The following is a 7,320-nucleotide window of genomic DNA, read 5'->3' as shown; positions in this document are numbered from 1 at the left end:
GTTAGCCTACATTTAATCACCATTTAATCAGTGCAGGGAAACGTTTAGCAAGATTTTCATATTCAATCATTGTCCCTGCCCCTTTTAGCAGACTTAACAACAGATGAGTCAGCAGCAGCCCAGTCTCCCCCTAACAGCCCCTCCCTGTCCCAGTGAAGAAGGTCAGCAACATTGTGGTCAATGACATGCCAGTTAGCATCACTGCAGAGAGTCTGTGGGGATTTCTCTCTTGCTCTTTTTACCATTACAAAAAAAGAAAATGAAATATTTGTTAATGACAAAAATTCAAACACATTAATAACAAGTATTTTATCACATAATGATCATTATGAGATAAAAATTAAAAAAACAACAACATACTGTCTGTACTGGATGCTAGACAGTTGGAAACAGTGAGTAGCTTACCTGAGCCTGCATGTAAGATACAGACAATATTAAAATAATCCAGTTTGATACGTTCATTTAGATTGAATTATGGAATGACATCTATAGATACAGACTTTATTATTCCCATCATGAAGGACAAGTTATTTGAGAAGCTTGCACACACACACACACACACACACACACAAACACACACACACAAACACACACAAACACAAAAAAATCTATCGTATCTAATGTATGTAATCAAGTGGTGGTGATACAGAACTAGGTAATTTGGGTCAATGTTCTGTAGTGTTAGTGTTATTTATTAGTATATGGCAATCTTGCATCAAATAGTGAAATACATACTACAGACTTGCATGCAGGGGTTAAATTGGGCCGGGGCTCTCCGGGGCTCAGCCCCAGCACATAGCCTAAGCCTACTCGGGTCCGGATGTTGCAGTCTAAATATGTCACAAAAAATATGATGAAAGTGATGCTTTTGAAAACATGATATTTCTGACAATAAATGAAAGATGTTTGAAATGGCATGTCTATTTTGTCCCTAATGCCCTAATACCTGTTGATACTACAACAATGCAAAATATAGACTCTTAACCTTGCAGTTTTGCACATATCATGTAAGACTCTATTTCTCCATTTCTTTGCACAAAACTCTCCAGAAAGTGCCATTTAATGGTTTATTTTTCAATTTTTGGACCCCCCCTAGGGAGAGCCCCCCCACATAACTAATTCCAATTTAACCCCTGCTTGCATGCATGTACAAATCACCATCAGCAAATATTGTGCTAGTACTAGTATTGAACTACAAGCAGCAAGACAGTTGCAAGCCTTTAATTAGAGTTATGTAAAGCTTTTGATGGGACAGTTAGGTCCTAGAGATGTGGTGACAACAGCTGCGCAGAGGGGGCCCAATTAGATTTTTTGTCATGGGGCCCAAAATTCCTGGCGCCGCCCCTGGTCAGAGACAAAGGTTTCAGTCGACACACACGATAAGATGTCTCGGTGTCCCAGAGGTCTTCCAGGTGGAGATGCAGCGTAAGAAACCCTCCAATCAGAGCAGTCCAGTACGTAAGTCTTTCACTTTTTATTTGTGAATATTGATTTTTAAGTTCTAAATTCAAACTAGAACTGGAAATATGAACAATCATGTCCAGAGAATCTGGAAAAACAAGGTGGTAGGTAATTTAACTTGTCTGTAACGTTTAAAATATACTTTAATTTAAACTGTTTAAACAACATCTGGCACCGTTTAAATTCTGTTTTGTTTCAGAAAAAGTTAAACATAATGAAAGTGTGCAAAAAAAGCATGTGTGAGTGTGTGTGTATGTGTGTGTGTGTGTGTGTAACCTCCACAGACGTGTGGAAAGTCCTTTGTTTTGCATTCACGGGACAAAGGAAGACCAAATACACACTGACAACAACAACCACAGTTGCACAGAGAGAAGAAACAAAGCTCTTATTGTGTATAAATCTACTTCCTGACAGGTGGGGCTGTGACTCAACAGGAAACAACTCACCTGAGTTCTTCTCTGTCAACTCTTCGGACTATTTGAAGAAACTGTAAGTTACTGTTTGATACTTTAACAACACGTTAGTCTTTGGTCTCTTCAGGGTTAGTTTCTGGCTCTGTAAAGTTAAATATAATATTTCTACTTCACTTCTTATTTCCTGAGAAAGTTTGGACTCTTGTGTTGAACATAAAATCTACATGTTGTAACATGAACTACTACAGAGGAGGTGTTAAATACTTTGCCAGGTGTTTATACGTCTGTCTGTCACAACCGTGAGGCTGCAGTCAGGAAACTTTACAGCTGTGTAGCTGAGATCTAAATGAAGGCTGAGTTTGAAGATGGGTGGGGTCTGAGCAAGGGGGGAGGAAGTAGGAGGAGAGGAAGTAAGGAAGGGACAACTTTAAGCCCCTGGCCTGATTTGGCCAGTGTGAATCCATCATAAGATGGACTCTAGTTATTTCCTTTCTCCTGCTGTCAGAAAACAAACTGTCGTCTCCACCAGCGTAAAGTCAGACACAACAGGACTCTACTGTTTCCTCTGGAACCTTTCAGAATAAAATGTAGAGACCTAAATGCCTCTATTACTGTTGTAGTGATGTGTGGAGGAGGCGGAGAAGTGTCTTCCTGTCCTTAATGTTTATGAACAAGACAGGAATTTTCTGTGCAAAGATGACATTAGTCCTGTAGCCTCATTTACGAAACCTGTTAGGCAAGAAAAAGTTGCGTAAAGCAGGGTGAAATTTGCTTTTTTCCTCTGGGACCTTTCAGAATAAAATGTAGTGACCTAAATGCCTCTGTTACAGTTGTACTGATGTGTGGAGGAGGCAGAGAAGTGTCTCCATGTCTATTATTTTACAGTCTACACTGGACAGAAAGGTGAGATTGATTGTTATAATGGAGTCTTGTCTCCATTAGAGGACAGAAAGATGACATTAGTCCTGGAGTCTTTCCCATGTTCCTGTTCTCCCAGAAAGATAATGAACGACAGAGCAGGATGAGCAGAGAGCAGAAATCATTCAGTGAAGAGATTCAGACTTTATTTTCTGCTTGATAGCTTCTAGTTTCTCCAGCAGCTTCTGTTTCTGGAGATTAAAAAGTGGTCTTCCTCTCTTTCTAACAGGACCCATCAGAGACCAGACCCTGCTGAACCTGAACCTGAACCTGAACCCAGCTGTGTGTCCATGAAGAGTAACCGGTCCATGGAGCCAACACTACTTTAAGAAAAGACCTGTAAGGGAGAGGAGAATAGAAATGGAGGAGAGGCTACTTGAAATGGAGGAGAGGTTACTTGAAAAGGAGGAGAGAGGATTGATGGAGAGACTTGAATGGCAGAAGGAGCGAATTGCAATGGAAAGGGAAATTGAAATGTTAAAAAGAAGATTGAGGTGAGTTGTGATCATCCAGCAAACTGGAACGAGTCTCATCGGATGGAACTACGTCTGGGTTGTTTTGTGTCAGTCTCATGCACTCTCCTTCAAATAAAGTGTTTTTTTTATTTTGTGTTAAGAAATTATGGTAGCTGATGACTGAAATGAAAATATTTTTTCTCTGAACATGTGTGCCTGAATAAATGTGTTTTTCTATCAGGACCAAGCGGAGACCAAAGTCCCCTGAACCTGAACCTGAACCTGAACCTGAACCCAGCTGTGTGTCCTTTAAGAGCGACTGGTCAAATGATTGCTATATTGAATTTAAAGGAGAGAAACCCACTGCTGAAAGGAGGTAAGCTGTTAATATTATTATTCATCCCGAGACGTTTTTGGAGTTTATTTTAAGCATATTTTCTTCTTCACATCCATTTATATTCTCACATCTGAAAGTTGTCAGTTAAACCAGTCTTTAACTCTTGACTTTAGGTAAACTACTGCAGAGCCCGTTGAAAAGTTTGGAAAGGGCGATTACTTGCCTGTGGTATTGCTGCTTGTAGAATTCATCAAAACCAAATTGTACCCCAAAATTACTTATAGAAGGACCCCAAACCACTTAATATGCAATTCCACTGTATAGCCTACTACTGACTTACAGTTTAGGCTACTCCTACAGTATAGCATCAGAGGAAGACATTGTACTACTGCATTTACCGGACAGAGAACGCTGCTGATTGATGCAGAATGTAATCACACAATATCACAATGAAAATGTGGAGTAATCAGACATTAGCCTCATGGACTCATGGCAGTGTCCTACCCAAATGGCCCGTTATGAGAGCTAATCAGCACATATCTGCTTCATCAACCACCAGAACTGGACCGTGTGTGTGCGCAGAGAGAGAGAGAGAGAGAGAGAGAGAGAGAGAGAGAGAGAGAGAGAGAGACGAATGTAGATAGCCTGCCTATAAGTGGCATCATGCGCTGTCTGCACTTGCTGTCTGTGGTTATGCTTTGCATGTGTGGGATTCTGAAACAACCTTAAATTCGGGAATTGACGTTTGTTTATTCAAAGTCAAAGACAGTCCAAAGTAAGCTATTGCTACTTTGCATATGTTTGTGGGTCTGATGTGTATGCCAGATTTTAGCTGCCAAAGCTCCGCTGCTCTCTGTCTCTGGTCCTCAGTGTGAGAGGGGGAGTGGCCAGCGGATAGAGCGGCAAAAGCCAATGTGTGCTTCTTTTACCGATATGTACTTTACGATATATTTTGCATTTCTAATCCATACAACGTCAAAATTGGCACTGCACTTACTCATGCCCGTAGCAAGACACCTGTCAAGTTTGAAATCCATCGGACTAACGGTTCAAGAGACATGCGCATAAATCACACACACACACACACTCACACACACACACACACACACACACACACACACATACACACACACACACACACACACACACACACACAGACAGAAAGAGGTTCCTGCAATTTATAGATAGGTAGATATTGGATCTGGTTTGGTCCAATATATTCTCTAGTGTTTTCGCTTTTTAACCCAGTTGTTTGTATAGTTCATTAAACTTCTTTGTGTTAATCTTGTTTTAGTTGCTGCTTGTATCTCCAGGTGTTTTTGTGTCTGAATAATAAAAAGTGAATTTCCATCCCTGTTGGTCTTACTCTCTGTGTAACAGGATCCATCAAAGACCAGACTCTGCTGGACCTGAACCCAGCTGTGTGTCCTTCAACAGTGACTGGTCAAATTATTGCTTGATTGACTTTAAAGGCGAGCAACCCACTGCTGAAAAGAGGTAAGCAGTTAATAATATTGTAATATTGCTGATTCATGTTTTAACTTTTATGTTTCAAGAGAAGTTTTGAAATTTATTTTTGACGTCTTTCTTCTTCACGTATATTTATATTCTCACATCTGAAAGCTGTCTAGTAAGACCAGTCTTCAACTGTAGATCTCAATTTAATATTGGACCTGGTTTGGTCCAATATTCTCTGGTGTTTTAGCCCCATTAAAAAACATTTTTATTCTCCCATAGACATAGGGTAGGTTAAAAATCATGAATGGCTAAATTCTTCCCAAATGTTCTTCTCCAAATGGGAATACCAGGGTGATGGTTAGGATGTATGCCCCTCAGAGTGCCCCTTCCAGGGTAACTTCATCTGCACATCCCCCCTAGAGAACCAGCGACCCTGGTGTGTCACCTGGGTTAAAACAATATTTGCCATGAGAAGTCATTTGAGTCTGGACACTTAAGGTAAAGATTCAGACCAGATTACCCCCACCCCCCCACCCAAGTCTCCTGACCCAAATTGGTAAAAATGCTAAATTCTTCCCAAATGTTGGATGTGGGTTTGCCAGTTGGATGTCAGATCAGAAGTCAATAAGGGGAAGTAAAAGAAGGAAACCACCATCCAACAGTATCCTCAGTCCAGGTCAGCAGTCCATCTGATTCAATGATGTAATCAACACTTGAAATCACAGGACCTTTACCTTGTGTTTGTCTCTGTGTGGACAGACATGATGTGAGCTAATTCGTCCTGATTCCTCCACAGAGTGGACCAGGAGATCTCAGAGGTTACCAGTGGTCAGTCTGCCCAGCAGCATCAAACACACCTGGACTCCATATTTATGGTCTGTACATGTACAACAACTACTTTTACATCTGTTCTGTTCACAATCATCTCCATGCTGCACTTTTCAGACCAGTGGATTGTCAGTCTGTCCAACATGGATCTGATGTTTGCTTTAATGATTTCAGTTTGATTGTGTCATTCATATAATTTTCTATTCCAGCTGCTGGAGGAGAACATCACCACTTTTGTGAAGAACGAGCTGAAGAAGATCCAGAAGCTTCTGAGTCCAGATTACCCAGAAAGCTTAGAGAGTAAGAAGAAGAGTGAGGATGAAGAGCAGAGGAGCAGCAGAGAGGCATTTCTGAAGATCACACTGCACTTCCTGAGGAGAATGAAGCAGGATGAGCTGGCTGATCATCTGCTGAGCAGTAAGAGGATTTCTCTAGAGATTTAACTTGCTGGACTAATGGGACGTTTACTAATAGCCGCTTTCCAACCAAATAGTTACAGGAACATAGTTATAGGAAAAGTCCACTTCTAAGCAGGTCTACTAACTACTCTCCCCCAAAACAATTTTTTTCATTTGAATTCAAACTGGCCAAATTGCCATAATAATAAATAAATACAATTTATTTAGCGCTTTTCATAGACTCAAAGTCGCTTTACAGGGGAGGTAGATTACAAAAACAAAACAAAACAAAACAAAACAAACTGTAGGGAATTTAGGAGGGGTAAGGGAGTGATGAAAGCATGGCCATGGTGTTTAGAGCATTAAAATCAGAAAACAAATACACCAAAAAAAAGTATAAACTATATAATAAATCTAATGTATATAGGATATTTGTCATAATTTAAACAAGTCTCCCGAAGAGAAACGGGTATCTCTCTCTCCCCCGCCTCTACCTGCAGCACTGTGGACGTGTATGTGTGTGTGTGTGTGTGTGTGTGTGTGTGTGTGTGTGTGTGTGTGTGTGACGGCCGGACAGCGAGGTTATCAAGCCTGCAGGGCACGCTTGTGGAGTTTAACTCAGACATTTAACCACAGGTTCCTGTTAATCTTATGATGGACGTGTGTTGAGATATTTAAACAAACGAACTATCAACAGCGAAATAAAAGCCTCTCATTTACTAGAGCAGTCTGATAGACCTCAGCTTCCAGCCGTGTGTGTGTGTGTGTGTGTGTGTGTGTGTGTGAGAGAGCGGTCTTACAGCTTACAGCGGGGTCACTGAGCATGACTGTCCAAGCGACAAGGTAGCAGCCGGGGAAGGCGCCTGCTGGCTGTCGCCTCACTTCATGGAGCTTCTCACCTCCGAAAACTTTGAAGCAAATTGTTAATTCGGTATCAATTTTTGCAAGTCTGCCTATATTCGAAATCTAAACAGTTAATTTCTCGCCTAAAACGTTGTCAGAAGTGAATTTAGTGATGAATAAGATGGCAAAAATTGTTAAAATTGTCCCAT

At 40.9% G+C, this 7,320-nt stretch overlaps 1 pseudogene; it reads left to right on the top strand.

Moving 5' to 3' along the window:
• Positions 1 to 1,353: 1,353 nt before the first annotated feature.
• LOC120570835 overlaps positions 1,354 to 7,320 on the top strand; it is a 68,836-nt pseudogene continuing 62,869 nt past the window's right edge.

The sequence above is a fragment of the Perca fluviatilis genome, chromosome 2 (assembly GCF_010015445.1).
Source record: "Perca fluviatilis chromosome 2, GENO_Pfluv_1.0, whole genome shotgun sequence".
NCBI lineage: Eukaryota > Metazoa > Chordata > Actinopteri > Perciformes > Percidae > Perca > Perca fluviatilis.
This window is presented reverse-complemented; position numbering and strand designations above follow the sequence as displayed.